Below are 16,702 nucleotides of genomic sequence, written 5' to 3'. Positions count from 1 at the left end.
ACCTATGGTAAAGAAAAGACAATAAACACACTAAATAGGAAAAAAAAATAATTGGACAAAAGATGAGATCAACTAATTGACAAAAGGAGAATGGTTAGACATCACTGCCAGAAAATATTCTTATTAAAACATAAAAAAAAAAAAAAAAAAAAAAACCTATGGTAAAGAAAAGACAATAAACACACTAAATAGGAAAAAAAAATAATTGGACAAAAGATGAGATCAACTAATTGACAAAAGGAGAATGGTCAGTCATCAATTAATATGTGAACAAATAAATGTTCAGTCTCACAAAGAAAACTGTTTTTCAACCCAGAGTATGTGATGAGCCCATGGGTGGATTCAAACCACCAACCTTCCAGTTAATAGCAAATCATTTGTGTTACCCAGGGACCTTTACTTTTAACTTATCATGTCAGCAAACCTCCCAATTATCTTACGAATTAGGATTTATTTGTATTTTACAGATAAAGAAAGGGAATCTCATAACATTTAAATAACTTACCAAATATCCTATATGCCCTATCAATGACTTGGAAAGAGATCATTGTAGAAGATCCTGGATAGAATATGAGAAAAATGTGAAACAAAACTCAAAATCATGAAAAAGACCAGGCTTACTGGTCTGGTAGAGATGGTGACCCCTAGTCACCCTTTGGCAGGGAACTGAACTAAGCTCCGTGGCTTCCAGACAAACAATAGACAGGCATATAAGGTGATCTTTTACACCAGGGAGGTACACTCCTTAGAGCAATCAACCATGGGAGATCAAAAGGGTAGTATTTGCACAGGGAGCTAGCTCAGAGGGCAGGAATACATAGGAAAGGACACAGAGAAAGGGTAACCACAGGGAGGAAGTGGGAAGAGAGCTGTTATATTATGGGAATTGCAGTCAATGTCAAGAAGCAAAATGTGTATGACCTGTTGTATGGAAAATGAATTTGCTCTGTAAACTTTCACATAAATCACAATAATAAATAAATATAACCCATAGGACACAAAGAATGAATGAACCTTTATGTGAAATATGGGCTTTAGTTAATTAATATATATTAATTAATACATATTAATTAAAAAGACAGCAAATGAAGAAAAGACCAAAATGGATGTCAGAAGAGATTCTGAAACTTGGCCTTGAATGAAGAGTGGCTAAAGCAAATGGAAGAAATGACAAGATGAAAGAGCTGAACAGAAGATTTCAAAGAGCAGTTCAAGAAGAAAAAGTCAATTATTATAATGAAATGTGCAAAGAGAAGGAGTTGGAAAGCCAAAAAGGAAGAGCACGCTTGGGATTTCTGAAACTGAAAGAACTGAAGAAAAACTTTAAACCTTGAATTGCAATATTGAAAGATTCCCTGGGCGATATGTGGAATGATGGAAGAAACAGTAAAAGAAAATGGAAGGAATACACAGAGGCACTGTACCAAAAAGAATGGGTCTATGTTAATCCATTTCAGGAGGTGGTGATTAAGAACCAATGGTATTGAAGAAGTTGAAGCTGCATTGAAGGAAATGGTGAAAAACAAGACTCCAGGAATTGACAGAATACCTATTGAGATGTTTTAACAAATGGATGCCATTCTGGAGGCACTCACTCAGCTATATCAAGAGATTTGGAAGACAGCTACTCGGCCCACTGACTGGAAGAGATCTGTATTTTTACCCATTCTAAAAAAAGGTGATCCCACAGAATGTGGAATTATCAAACAATATCATTAACATCACACACAAGTAAAATCTTACTGAAGATAATTCAAAAAAGGTTGAGGCAGTATATTGACAGAGAACTTCCAGAAATGCAAGCTGTATTCAGAAGAGGACATGGAACAAGGGATATCATTGCTGATGTCAGATGGATCTTGGCTCAAAGCAGAAAATACCAGAAAGATGTTTACTTGTGTTTTATTGACTATGCAAAAGCATTTGATTGTGTGGATCATAGCAAATTATAGGTAACATTGGGAAGAATGGGAATTCCAGAACACTTAATTATATTCATGAGGAACCTGTACATAGAACAGGAGCCTGCTGTTAGAAAAGAACAAGGGGACACTGCATGGTTTAAAATCAAGAAGAGAATGTGTCAGGGTAGTATCCTATCATCACACTTATTCAATCTGTATGCTGAGCAAATAATCTGAGAAGCTGAACTATATGAAGAAAAACGTGGCATCAGGATTGGAGGAAGAATCACTAACAACCTGAGATATGCTGATGGCACAATTTTGCTTGCTTAAAGTGAGGATGACTTGGAGGACTTACTGAAGAAGATTGAAAACTACAGTCTGCAATATGAATTGCACCTCAATATAAAGAAAACAAAAATCCTCACAACTGGGTAAGATGGAGGAATAGGCAGACAAGCAACACTGATCCTTTTCAACAAAGAAAAGAAAAACCAATTGACAGAGATACAGAAGATAATCCTGAAGCCCTGAGCTTTCAAAGGAACTATGCAGAAGGGATTAGGCAACAACTCGTGGAAAAACCTGAATGAAAACAGTGTGTACAGAGATGGTTGGAGCTGCAGACTGTCAGCTACTCTGATGGTACCAACAGCCTGAATATTTCCAAGTAGTGCTGGGACCTGAGAATTGACCTAAAAATCAGCCCTGGTCACCAAGGGCTGCAGGGACAACTGTGCTGGTGGCCTATGACTAGGAAGGGAAACAGCAGGGAGGGAGACAACCTGACCTGTTGACTTCCCATTGTCCAGAGGGAGCAGCCATTTTGATTGTTTACACATGGCAGCCATTTTTGATATTTAAAGTGATCAAGGGCCCAGCTGTTTTGAATGTTTACAAGTGGCATTCATTTTTGGATATTTAAAGTGACTGAGGGCACGGCCATTTTGAATCTCTACAAGTGGCCAGCATTTTGCATTTTAAAGTGATAGCATTCTCATTCAAATTCCAGAGACCTAAAAATAAGCTCTTTTACCAAGGTCACTGGGGACATATGTGACACTGACAGCAAGAAAGGAGACAGGGGTGGTGAGTGTATAAGTGCCATCAACTAGCAAATAGAGGAACATGGTACCCTGCTTGCATAGATAACATACAAAGAAAACAAAAATTGTGGGCAAGTCACTCCAACAATCACCAATTACATATAAACACAAAAACATCATGATGCCTCATAGACAACAGAGCATCACAGTCCACACAAAGAAGCAAGATAAACAGGAGAAACAAGGGACCAGAAATTCAAAAGAACTATATTCAGATATCTTCAATGAATTGAGAAACAGATGAGAGAAAACCCTGCAACAATTTCAAAAGACAATATGAGAACAAAATGACAAAATGAATAAAAATTAGAAATGATACAAAATCTACACATAAAAATCCAGAAGATTAATACTAAATTTTCAGAATAGATAAGACATTGAATGAGCAAAGGAGTAGAGTAGAATTGAATCAATGGAAGACAGAATTAGGGAGATTGAAGGCAAATACCTGAACATTTGGATTGATCCTTTGGAAAGGGACCAATCAGAAAAAAGATCAGAACAAAAATAAGAAAGCCTAAGTTTCATGTGGGATACCATCAAAAGGAATAACCTATATATAATTGGAATTTCAGAACAGGAACAGAAAAATAAAACCACAGAGAAAATTGTCAAAGATTTGTTGAAAGAGAATTGTCCTGGTATGATGAAAGATGAGAATATATTCATTCAGAAAGTCCAATGAACCCCAAACAGGATAGACCCCAAAAGAAAATCACCAAGACATATCATCATCAAACTTATCAAAAACAAAGACAAAGAAAGAATCCTAAAAGCAGCATGGGAAAAATGAAAAGTTACCTACAAGAGGCAACCAATAAACTAAGCTTGGATTTCTCAGCAGAAACCATGCAGGTGAGAAGACAATGGGATGATACATATAAAACACTGAAAGAGAAAAATTTCCAACCAAGAACTATGTACTCAGCAAAATTGTCCCTCAAATATGATGGGGAAATTAGGACATTTCCAGATAAGCAGAAATTAAGGGAATTTGTTAAAACCAGACCAACCTTACAAGAGATGCTAAAGGGACTCCTTTGGACAAAGAAGAAACAACAGCCAACAATAACTGACCATTAACACACATGATGATATAACCCAGAAACCAATCCAGCTATAGAAGTATCCAAAGTAAAGAAGAATACAAGATTGTAAACAGGGAACCAGAGACATCAATTGACAAATGAGGACAACTACAAAGCAAAAAGAGGGGGAAAAAAACTGTGTCATTAGAGAACTTCTAGATGGTAGGGAAGTCAAGACAACTACAGGATAGAACAGACTGTTCTAAACTTGGGAAGAAAACTATAAATCACAGGGTAACCTTAAAGAAAAATTATAAACTTTCACATCAAGAGGACCAGCATAAATATTCAGCAAATACTAAAACAATAGCAATGAAGAAAGTGTTAACAAGATTCAGAAACAAAACGAGTTCAGCATAGAAAATTACATGGAACAAAGAAATCGACACCATGAGAAAGCACATAACAAAAATGACAGCAACAAATTCATATTTGTCAATAATTACATATCTGGCAAGGGACTTATCTCTAAGAATTAGTGGAAGAGTGGATGACCAAACTATGGTACAAACATATAATGGAACACTATGCAGAACTAAAGAATAATGTAGAGTCTGCAAAACCCCATATAATATGGATGAACTTGGAGGACATTATGCTGAGTGATATAAGCCAATCACAGAAGGACAACTATAGTATTAGTTCATTGTTGTGGAGGGTCAAGGAAAGGTTTATATATGGAGGGAAACTTTCTTTGTTGGTTGCCAGGGGTGGGAGGGGAGGGGAGGGAACACTGCAAAAAAAAAAAAAAAAAATTGCATTGACTCATGTCACTTTTGTGTATTTCACTGTACATAAATTATATTTCAATAAAATGCATTAAAACAATCTTCACAACTGGACCAATAAGCAGCATCACTTAATGGAGAAAAGACTGAAGCTGTCAAAGACTTCATATTACTTAGTTCTACTATCAACACCAATGAAAGCAGCTATCAAGATTTTGCATTGGGCAAATCTGCTGCAAAAGACCTCGTTCTGGTGCTGATGGCCAAAGATATCTTCGTGAAGACTAAGGTGCTCCTGACACAAGCCATGATGTTTTCAATTACCTCATATGCATGTGAGAGCTGGACAATGAATAAGGAAGACTGAAGAAGAGTTGATGCTTTTGATTTGTGGTGCTGGCAAAGAATGCTGAAAGTACTGTGGACTGAGAAAAGATTAACAAATCTGTCCTGGAAGAAGTGCAGCCAGAATGTTTCTTGGAACAAGAATGGCCAGACTTCATCTCATCTACTTTGGTCATGTTGTCAGAAGGGACCATTATCATGCTTGGTAAAGTAGAGGGCCAACAAAAAAGGGGAAGGCCCTCAACAAGATGACAGTGGCTTCAATGATGGGCTCAGGTACAGCAAGGATCATGGAGCTGGCACAGGACTGGGCAATGTTTTGTTCTGCTGTACATAGGGTTTCTATGAGTCAGAGACAACTCGACGGCACCTAACAACAACAACTAGATATGTATACATACATATATATTATACACACACACACACACACACACACATATATATATATAGATATATATATATACCCTATATGCCAAAAGTAGGGTGGCTAGAATTTAAAACCAGGCTATGCAGGCCTCTTAGATGATGTCTACATGGAGACCATTTTCTCTGTATCTCAAAAGGCCATCAAAATGCTGTAGAAAAAATGGCCAGGTTCAGTCAGGGATCAGCAAATTCCACCCCACTCCCACTGCAATCCCCCATGGATCAGGACCAGAGTGAGGAGACAAGGGCAGAACAGGGCACTTGGTGACATTAACACCTCGAGAAATGATTAACAAATTGATGAGATTAGTTTCCATGGAAACAATCCACCTGAAGCGTTATCAGTGTGTTCCTGAATGGATAGAGGAGCATCTGAAATCTTAATGGCAGGCCTGAAGGAAGATGAGCTATCAGGCTAGAAGTTGTAACATCCATCTTTCAACTATTATATAAACACCTATTGGGCCAGGCAATATAGTGGAAAAGAAGCTATACTGCAGTCAACACAACTTTGCTGACTAAAAAGGAATTTTAGAAAAGTAAAATTTGAGGAATCACTAGTATTTATTTTTGTCTATCTGGAAACAGGACCAGTCTGAAAAACAGAATTCCTAGACACCAAAATTCACCTCTTTGCAAGTCCTCGTTGCACTTGCCCTTGTGTGATACCTGACACAGCTGACCACACCTGCCCTCTTATCTTCCTCTCATGCCTATCACTTCTTCCTCAGGCTCCTCAGCTGGGCTGCCTTCTTCTCTGAACCCCTCAATTGCTTGTCTGCCCTCTACCTTCTCTATACATTTCCTTAAGTGACCTTGATTTCTAGTAGCCCCAACTGACAAACCCCAAGGCAGTGTCTCCAGTCCTCATCTCTTTTCTGAGATCTAGATCATATAGTCATCCACATTCTGGACATCTCTGTCTGGATGTCCCATAAGCACCAACAACTCTCATCCAAATGAAAATCTCCTTTGCCCTCCTCAACTTCTTCCATCAATGTATTTCTTGTGTTACTGAGACTGTGACCCAACCAAGTGCATAAAAAAAATATACTCAACCATTCCTTTCTCTTAACCACCAGAATTCAACTGGTAATCATTTTCTGATATTTCTGCTTTACCAGTATGTCACACATCTAGCCTCTCTTTTCCATCTCCATTTATACAACTTTGGTATAGGCCCTCATCATCTTGCACATTGACCTTATGAAAACCAACCCCCCATATCCCACCCCCTAAAAAAAAACCTTGTTGCAGTCAAGTTGATGCTGACTTATGGTGGCCCCACATGTCAAAGTAAACTGTGCTCCACAGAAGTTTATATTTATATATATGTATTATTTTATTGAAATATAATTTATGTACACTGAAATATACAGAACTAAAGAGCTCTGGTAGTATAGTGCCTAAGGCACTTGACTGCTAACCAGAAGGCTGGTGGTTCAAACCCACCAGCCATTCCTTGGAAGGAAGGTTGGGCAATCTACTTCCGTAGTGATACCACCTCGGAAACCCAAGGAGGGGTCATTATGAGTTGGGTCCGACTCAATGGCACATAACAACACAAAGATTGACATTATAAATTTTTGGCAAAGTAGTGGGGTCCTTCCTCAAGTGGACCTTGCCCCCGCCTTCATTCAAGGGGTTGTGGATTTGTAAACTGACTCAAGTCTGGGAATTGATTGAGAGGCAGTGACTTTGTATTTTGGTGATTCAATCTAGACTGCTATTCATGTGATCTAGAATTCTTCTGTCTATACAGATCAAATAAATATTTAGGAGATTTGCCACGTATTTCGCTCCTAGGAACACCATGCCTAAATAGCCAATGCCATAATTCCACATGAGTCAGAGTATTTTGATTACTGTTTTGAATCTGGTGTCCATTATGGTAACCACACCTACCTTGTCTTTGTCGATTAACTGCTGCCACTTGTCCCCTACTACCATGGGGTCCAATCAGCCCCATTGTAGTTAAGTGTCTTAGTTCAATTAGGGCAGTTTCCACTGTTAAATCCAGCTTACATAAAATAGCAATCACAGCAGTCTTCAAGGAGGTCCCTTCACAAATTTGTTCCTCACTGAAGGGAGCTCTGGTGGCCTAGTGCAGAAGGCTGGCGGTTCAAATCCACTAGCCACTCCTCGGAAGGAAGACTGGGTGATCTACTTCCATAATGTTACCACCTCAGAAATCCAACGAGGGGTCACTATGAATCGGAGATGACTCAACGGCACATAACAACAAAGTGACAAGGCTCAATGCATTTTTTTTTTTTTTTTGCCATGTTCCCTCTCCTCCACTCCCACCCCGGGTAACCAATAAAGGAAGTTCCCTTCCATATATAAACCTTTCCTTGACTTTTTACAATAATGAACTAATACTATATTTCTCCATCTGTGATTGACTTCTTTCACTCAGCATAATGTCTTTTTTGTGGTTTTGATTTCTTTGTTCCATATAATTTTCTGTTCTGAGATCATCTTGTTTATGAATCATGTTATCACTTCCTTTCTTATCAATTGTAGTATTTGCTAAACATATGTACTGGTCCTCTTTTTTATTTTGATGTGAAAGTTTATCATTGTTCTTTGAGGTTATCCTGTGATTTATAATTTTTCCCCAAGTTTAGAACAATCCGTTCTATCTTGTAGTTGTCTTGACTTCCTTACTATTTAGAAGTTCTGTAAATACACAGTTTTTTCCCTCTTTTTGGTTTGTAGTTGTCTTTGTTTGTCAATTAATGTCTTTGTTCCCTTTTTACAGTCTTGTAGGCTTATTTACTTTGGATACCTCTATAACTGGGTTGGTTTCTAGGTTATATCATCATGTGTGTTAATGGTCAGTTGTTTGCTGTTGCTGCTTCTCTGTCCAAAGGGGTCCCTTTAGCATCTCTTGTAAGGTTGATCTGGTTTTAACAAATTCCCTTAATTTCTGCTTATCTAGAAAGGTCCTAATTTTCACCATCATATTTGAGGGACAATTTTGCCAGGTATATAATTCTTGGTTGGAAATTTTTCTCTTTCAGGGTTTTATATATACATCCCATTGTCTTCTTGTCTGCATGGTTTCTGTCGAGAAACCCAAGCTTATTATTACTGGTTGCCCTTGTAGGTAACTTTTCATTTTTCCCATGCTGCTTTTAGGATTCTTTCTTTGTCTTTGGTTTTGATGAGTTTGATGATGATATGTCTTGGTGATTTTCTTTTGGGAACTATCCTGTTTGGGGTTTGTTGGACTTCCTGAATGGATATATTCTCATCTTTCATCCTACCAGGAAAACTCTCTTCAAAACAAACCTTGGACAATTTTCTCAGTGGTTTTATTTTTCTTTTCCTGTTCTGGAATTCCGATTACACATAGGTTATTCCTGTTGATGGTATCCCACATGAACCCTAGGCTTTCTTCATTTTGTTTTGATCTTTTTTCTGACTGATCCCTTTCCAAGAAGTATTCAGGCTTTTGCCTTCAATCTCATTAATTCTGTTTTCCATTGATTCAATTCTACTCTTTTGCCCATTTAATGAATTATCTACTTCTGAAAATTTTGTATTACTCTTCTGGATTTCTAGCTGTAGATTTTGTATCATTTCTAGTTTTTCATTCATTTTGTCATTTTATTCTTGTATTGTCTTTTGAAATTGTTCTAGGGTTTTCTCTGTGTTTTTCACAGTGTTGTTAGTGTTTCTTTGATCTGTCTCTCAATCCGTTGAAGGTACCTAAATATAATTCTTTTGAATTCCTTGTCAGGGAGCGCCAGTGCTGTGTCTTTGTCAGGGATGTGTTTTAGGTCTGTATCATGAACACTTGTTTCTCCTGCTTTATCTTGCTTCTTTGTGTGGACTGTGATGCTTTGTTGTCTCCAAGGCATTGTGATGTTTTTGTATTTATATTTAATTGGTGATTATATGTTGGAGTGACTTGCCCACAATTTTCATTTTCTTTGTTTTGTTTGTATGTTATCTATGTAAGTAGGCTACTGTACTGTGCTCCTCTATTTGCTAGTTGGCAGCACTTATACACTTACCACCTATCTCCTTTCCTGTTGTCTGACTCCCGTATGTCCCTGCCATCTTTGGCAAGTAGAGCCTATTCTTAGATCCCTGGAATCCAGATGAAAATGCTGTCACTTTAAAATCCAAAATGGCTACCACTTGTAAACATTCAAAATGGCTGCGCCTTCCAGACAGCCTAAAGTCCACAGCTCAGGTTGTCTCCATCCTTGCTGTTTCCCTTCCTAGTCATAGGCCACCAGCGCAGTCATCCCTGCAGCCCTTGGTGACCAGGGCTGATCTTTGGGTCAATTCTCAGGTCCTATTTGGAAATATTCAGGCTGTAGGTCCTGTCAGAGTAGCTGATAGTCCACCGCTCTGACCGTCTCTGTACTCACTGTTTTCATTCAGGTTTTTCCACTAGTCGGTGCCTAATCCATTTCTGTATACTTCCTTTCAAAGCTCAGAGCTCTAGATTATCTTCTGTATCTCTGTCAATTGGTTTCTCTTTTCTTTGTTGAAGAGGGTCTGTGGAGACTGTCTGCCTATTCTACCATCTTACTGGAAGTCCCATAGAGTTTTCAATGGCCAATCTTGCTAAAGTAGATTACAAGGCCTTTCTTTCAAAACACATCTGAGTGAACTTGAACCTCCAATCTTCCACCTAACAGCTATTTGTGTAACCTAGGGATTCCTGAAAGTGTCTCCTCATTTGCTTTTCTGCAACTTACTTATTTCATGCTAAGAGCTATCATTGTGAGCTCTGGTAGCGTAGTGTCTAAGGCATTTGACTGCTAACCAGAAGGCTGGTGGTTCAAACCCACCAGCCACTCCTCGGAAGGAAGATGGGGTAATCTACTTCCGTAGTGATACTGTCTCAGAAACCCAAGGAGGGGTCTCTATGAGTCGGGTCCAACTCAACAGCACATAACAACAACAACAACAACAAGAGCTATCATCAGTGTTAACTTTCTAAAAATAATGCTTCCACTACGTAAAAGCCTCCTTTGTTCCTTCAGAGTCCATGTTATCATGTACACAAGGCCCTTCACAATCTTATCCTGTTCACATTTTATTTTCATCTTTGTTCCGCTCCTTCCTCTACCTCAGTGTCCCTCATCATTCACTGAAGACAGTATCAAGCATCCATCCTCTTGGCTGGAACCCCCACATCTGTTCTCCACTGAGGGGAGCCCTATACCTGCTTCCCCACTGGGAAGGCTCTTATTCCTCCCAGACGTAAAGGCTTTACTGACTTCTGGAGAATCCATTTCTCCTCTGTTCTGTTCCCATAGCTCTTTGTTCACCAACAACAAGAAAAAGAGGAATAAAAATTACAGTAGCCAGCATTTATTGAGTGCATATGAGCCATGCACTATACTAATCACTAGCTCGATGTACATTATTTCTGAGCCCTCATCACAGCACTCAGATAGATTTATCATACCCACTTTATACATGGGGAAACAGTTATTAACAGTATGCTCTGTCTTATTTGTTTTCTTATCTTTCTCCCCCAATTAGATTGTATATGAGCTCTGGTAGCATAGTGGCTAAGACACTTGCCTGCTAACCAGACAGCTGGTGGTTCAAACCCACCAGCCACTCCTCGGAAGGAAGGTTGGGCAATCTTACTTCCATAGTGATACTGCCTCGGAAACCCAAGGAGGGGTCGCTATGAGTTTGACTCGAAGGCACATAACAACAACAACAACAATGTGCTTTCAGGGATAGAAATCATTATCTGTGTATGTCCACTGTTTGGCAAGGATCAGGCAAATGACAAAGCTCATTAAATGTTGAATGGATAAAAGTAAGGAAGAGAGGAAAGAAAGAAGGAAGGGAAGGAGAGGGAGGGAGGGAAAAGAGGGAAGAAGGAGAGATAAAGAGGAGAATATTTTGGATTCTTATTATAGCCTAGAGAAGTCATTTACAATTTTCTGCTATAAACTCACACTCAACTTTTGATTTGTTATTTGCCTCCTGACTACACCTACTCCCATCACTGGTCCTGATTCTTCAACCAGGTAGGTCCCCAATAATAAATTAATAAAGTATAGATAGGCTAGCCTATACTTGGCCTCCTGTGGGTTTAGTGGGACTTGTTTTCCTAGGATTTGGGTGACCAACTAAAGTCAAGGTTAAGAACATCCAAAACTGGCTCCAGATATGAACCTGTGCAGCCCCCATGAAGGTGTAAATCTGCCTTGCCCTGTCCCTTCATCCCACAGGCTATGCCCAGACACTTCAGCTGCCTCTCCCAATTCCTGTCTCTCCAACCAGCTTAACTACAATGGGAGAGTGATGCACCAAGATTTCACTTGTCCACTTCACTAGAAGCTCTTGGGGGCTAAAGTTGATCTCATGCTCTGATCTATATGTCGTGTTGTCAGATATACCCAACTCTGGCTAGCTCACCAGGTTGGAATCTTCCTTTCATTAAAACAACAAAGATGCTAGTTTCTGATTAACAAGGAAATGCCTGGATGGGAGTGGGCTCCTGATCTCCCATCCAACAATTCATATATGGTCAGATGTGTGTACTGTTTAGGTGGCAACACCCACAGTATCGATTTCCTGAGATGAAATATCAGAGTGAGATGAAGGACTTCAAGAAATCAATCTCACTGAGGTTGACTGCACAGAAATGGTTTTTGTAGTGTGATATAGCTGAGAAAGCTCGGTTACTTCCTAATGCATGTGAGTCGGCACCTCGTTTTTCATTAAATCTGTCACTTGATAAATGCAGGCTTCAACACTGCCAGCCCAGGGGTGGGTGGCAGGAAGGAGGACTGTCTGGAATGGCCATTTTGGAATCCAAGAATGATCAAAGCATGCCATACCATAGAAGAGGGCTGAGGCAGTATGAGGCTGCAGGTAGGGGCCTGGGTCAGGCCCAGTCATTGTCCCTGTATCAGGAGGGCCTTGGAATCTGGGCCTTGGAACCTTGGCCAGATCAAGAATACAGGGAGTAAATTCTATTTCAGTCTCTGACTTTAACTTTTGTGTTCACTTTTCTCCAAGTAAGGGGAATATTCCAGTTGCAGTTGAGTCAACCCCAACTCATGCCAATCCCATGTGCATCAGAGTAGCACTATGCTCCACAGGGTTTTTCCAATGGCTGTTTTTCAGAAGTAGATCACCAGGTCTTTCTTATGAGAAAGTTAAGCACATTAACTGTTTGGACCACCTAGGAACTCCCCAGCCTGGGATAGTTGTCTCATGCATATGCACTGATTAAAATTTGGTGATAAACTCAAGGGAGATCCTCTGCAGATTTCCAAAGCTCTCTGCCAATTTCTTCTCACCAATACTATTCCCTGAGAACTATAATCACCTTGTCCTCCCTGAATTCCCAGATTCATCTCTTCAGCTCAACTCAGGAGTGCACCAGGCTCTGTCTGGCTTTCCCTTTCTTGAGTGGGAAATCCTCAAGGTCACAAGCTGGGGCAATCAGAGAAGTTATTTCGTTTGTTTCCCATCTCTCATGGATCACTGGCCTCTGCTGCCTAAGACCCAATATCTGAAAACTATTGTTTTATACACTTTTTTTTTTTTTTTTTTTCAGTTGTTTCAGGCATAAAGGTAAATTTGGTCCTGGTTACTCTGGCCAGAATAATATTAATTTGCTCCTTGAATGGTCATAATAATTGACAATGATATATGAGATTTCCAGATTCTACACCTCTTTGCCCACATTTGGCACTAACAATAAAATTTTAGCAATCTAATGGATACACATGGGAACCTCAGGGTTTACTTTTACATTTCCATAATTATACTAGAGAGGTTCTGCATCTTTTCTTCCATGTATTGACCATTGGGTTTCCTCTTCTATGAATTTCCAATCTACTGCTTTGTCTATTTTTACATTGGGTTGCTTATCTTTTTCATATTGATTTGTAGAAGATAATTCAGTATGCACTCTGAATATTGATCTTTTGTCAGATAAATGTACTATAAATATTTTATCAGTGTTATGGATTGAATAGAATCTCCCTAAAGTATGTGTTGTAAATCCTGACATAATGCAATGGGCAAATCTGCTGCAAAAGATTTCTTTAAGTGTTAAAAATCAAAGCTATCACCTTGAGGACTATGATGCACCTTTCCCAAACTATGATGTTTTCAGTTGCCTCATATGTATGCAAAAGCTGGACAACGAATAAGGAAGACCCAAAAAGAATTGATGCATTTGAATTACGGTATTGTCAAAGAATACTGAATATACCAAGGACTGCCAGGATAATGAACAAATCTGTCTCAGAAAAACTACAGCCAGAATACTCATTAGAGGTGATGATAGTGAGACTTCAACTCATTTACTTTGTACATGTAATCAGGAGGGACCAATCTCTGAAGAAAGACATCATGCTTGGTAATGTAGAGTGTCACTGAAAAAGAGAAGGATCCTCAGTGAGATGGACTGACACAATGGCTGCAACAGTGAGTTCAAACATAGCAAGGATTGCGAGGATGGTGCAGGATAGGGCAGTGTTTCATTCTGTTGTATACAGGGTTGTCATGAGTCAGAAACTACTTAACAGCATCTAACAATACCACAACAACATGTCGGTGTTTATAATCCTATTTGGGAATGGGTTGTCTTTGTGAGGCTGGGTTAGTGTAGGATGTTTCATTAGTCAATTTCTTTTGAGATATAAAAGAGATTAAACAAACAAGACTGTAAATGGAAATGGGGAAGATAGATGCCACACCACATGAAGATCGCCAAGGAACAAAAACTTTCCTCCAGAGCCGACAGAGAGAGAAAGTCACCTCCAACAGTTGTTGCCCTGAGTTTGGACTTCTAGCTGCCTAACTATGAGAACATAAATTTCTGCTTGTTAAAGCCACCCAATTGTTGTGTTTTTATTATAGCAGCACTGATAACTAAGGCATCCAGTCTACAGCTTGTCTTTTAACCTAGGTTATAGTGCCTTTGTCAAATAAAAGTTTTTAATTTTGAAGTAGTCAAATTTATCAAGCATTTTCCTTTATAACTTGTGCTTTTCCATATTGTTTAAGAAATCTTTCACTGCCTTAATGCAATTAGGGTAGATTTTATCCTATATTTTCTACCAAAGCTTTTTAAGTTTAGCTTTTCATATTATACCACTAGTTCATCTGGTTGTTGTTGTTGTTGTTATGTGCCGTCGAGTCGGACCCGACTCATAGCGACCCCTCCTTGGGTTTCCGAGGCAGTATCACTATGGAAGTAGATTGCCCCATTTCCTTCTGAGGAGTGGCTGGTGGGTTTGAACCGCCAGACTTCTGGTTAGCAGTCAAGTGCCTTATGCCCTACGTACGCTACCAGAGCTCCCAGTTCATCTGGAGTTAGACATTATTTTTTTCCATGTGGATGGACAATTGTCCAAGCACAATTACTTGAATAGGCCATTCTTTTTCTTCTTGATTTGAATGCAGCTCTGTATATATTAAGTAGGCTCTTGATTATTTATTTGTTCTCTTTGTGCACCACTCGTCTGTCAGTTTGTCATACTGTGGTGGCTTGCATGTTGCTATGAGGCTGGAGGCTATGCCACTGGTATTTCAAATACCAGCAGGGTCACCCATGGTGGACAGGTTTCAGCAGAGCTTCCAGACTAAGACAGACTCGGAAGAAGGAAGGAGCCATCCACTTCTCAAAGAATTGGCCAGTGAAAACCTTACGAATAGTTAGTGAAGAATACTGAAAGTACCATGGACTGCCAAAAGAACTAACAAATCTGTCCTGAAAGAAGTGCAGCCAGAATGCTCCTTGGAAGCAAAAATGGTCACACTTCACCTCATCTGCTTTGGTAATGTTGTCAGAAAGGACCATGCTTGGTAAAGTGGAGGGTCAGCGTAAAAGGGGAAGGCCCTCAACAAGATGATTGACACAGTGGCTGCAATGATGGGCTCAGGTACAGCAAGGATTGTAAGGCTAACACAGGACTGGGCAGTGTTTCGTTCTCTTATACATATGTCACTGTGAGCCAGAGCCTACTCGATGGCACCTAACAACAAAAACTTTGTGCATCCCTGCACAAATGGGTATCTCATGGTTTAATTTTGCATTTCACTAATGATACTAGTGAGGTAGTGTGTCTTTTCATGTATGTATTGGCTATTGAGTGAGTTTCTTCTATGAATTTTCAATCCAGTGCTTTGCAGTGAATCCCTGCACAAAGAGACGATTATTTTCATTAATGTATCTTTATAAATTATTTAGAAATATCTTTTTGAAATTTATTTTATTGTGGTAAAAACATATATAACAAACATTTTTTTCAATTCAATTTTTACAATTAAGTGATAGTAAGGAGCTCGGGTGGCATAATGCCTAAGGTATTTGACTGCTAACCTGAAGGTTGGTGGTTCAAACCCCCAAGCCATTCCACGGAAGGAAGACTGGGCAATCTATTTCCATAAAGATTTACTGCCTCAGAAACCCAAAGGGGGTTGCTATGAGTCAGAATTGACTGGGTGGCAGTGGGTTTGGTTTTGTTTTTTTTTTTCTTTTAAGTGACATTCATCAATGGTCATAATATTATGCAACTATTATCACTAACCTTTTTCCAAATATTCACCACCATTAACAGAAAATCAATGCTTAAAAATATCTTTTGAATACAAAACACCTTTTCTATATCAAATTTTTCTTGGCTATTCTTGAACTTTTAATCTACTATTGGAATCAACTTCTCAGGTTCAATGAAAAAGCCTGTTGAAATTTTATTGAAATTGGAATGAGTTTATAAACGAATTGGAAGAGAACTGACATTTTAAAATATTGAATCTTCCCATCCATGAAAAAGATGTATCTCCCTATTTCAGTTTTCTTTGACATTCTTTAATAAAATTTTTATAATTTCCTTCACAAAAGTCTTACATATCTTTTGTTAGAATTATTTCTGGGAATGCATTATAAATATATAATTCTTGTTGCTATTCAGCATGAATTCTTATACCACATTCTAATAGATTACTCATGGTTGTAGGGGATGACTGTCATGCTGTTATCTGGGGAATTTTCTAGTAGTATCCTGATAAGTCTCCCCTGACCCCACCCTGCCTCATTTATGACCCCTGATCCTCCAGTTATGGATATTAGAAAGTGAGGCTATGTAAGG

This window comes from Orycteropus afer, unplaced genomic scaffold, assembly GCF_000298275.1.
Source record: "Orycteropus afer afer isolate SDZICR_OR568_19922 unplaced genomic scaffold, OryAfe1.0 scaffold00313, whole genome shotgun sequence".
NCBI classification, from domain to species: domain Eukaryota; kingdom Metazoa; phylum Chordata; class Mammalia; order Tubulidentata; family Orycteropodidae; genus Orycteropus; species Orycteropus afer.
The sequence above is the reverse complement of the archived record's forward strand: the minus strand, read 5'-3'. Positions refer to the sequence as shown.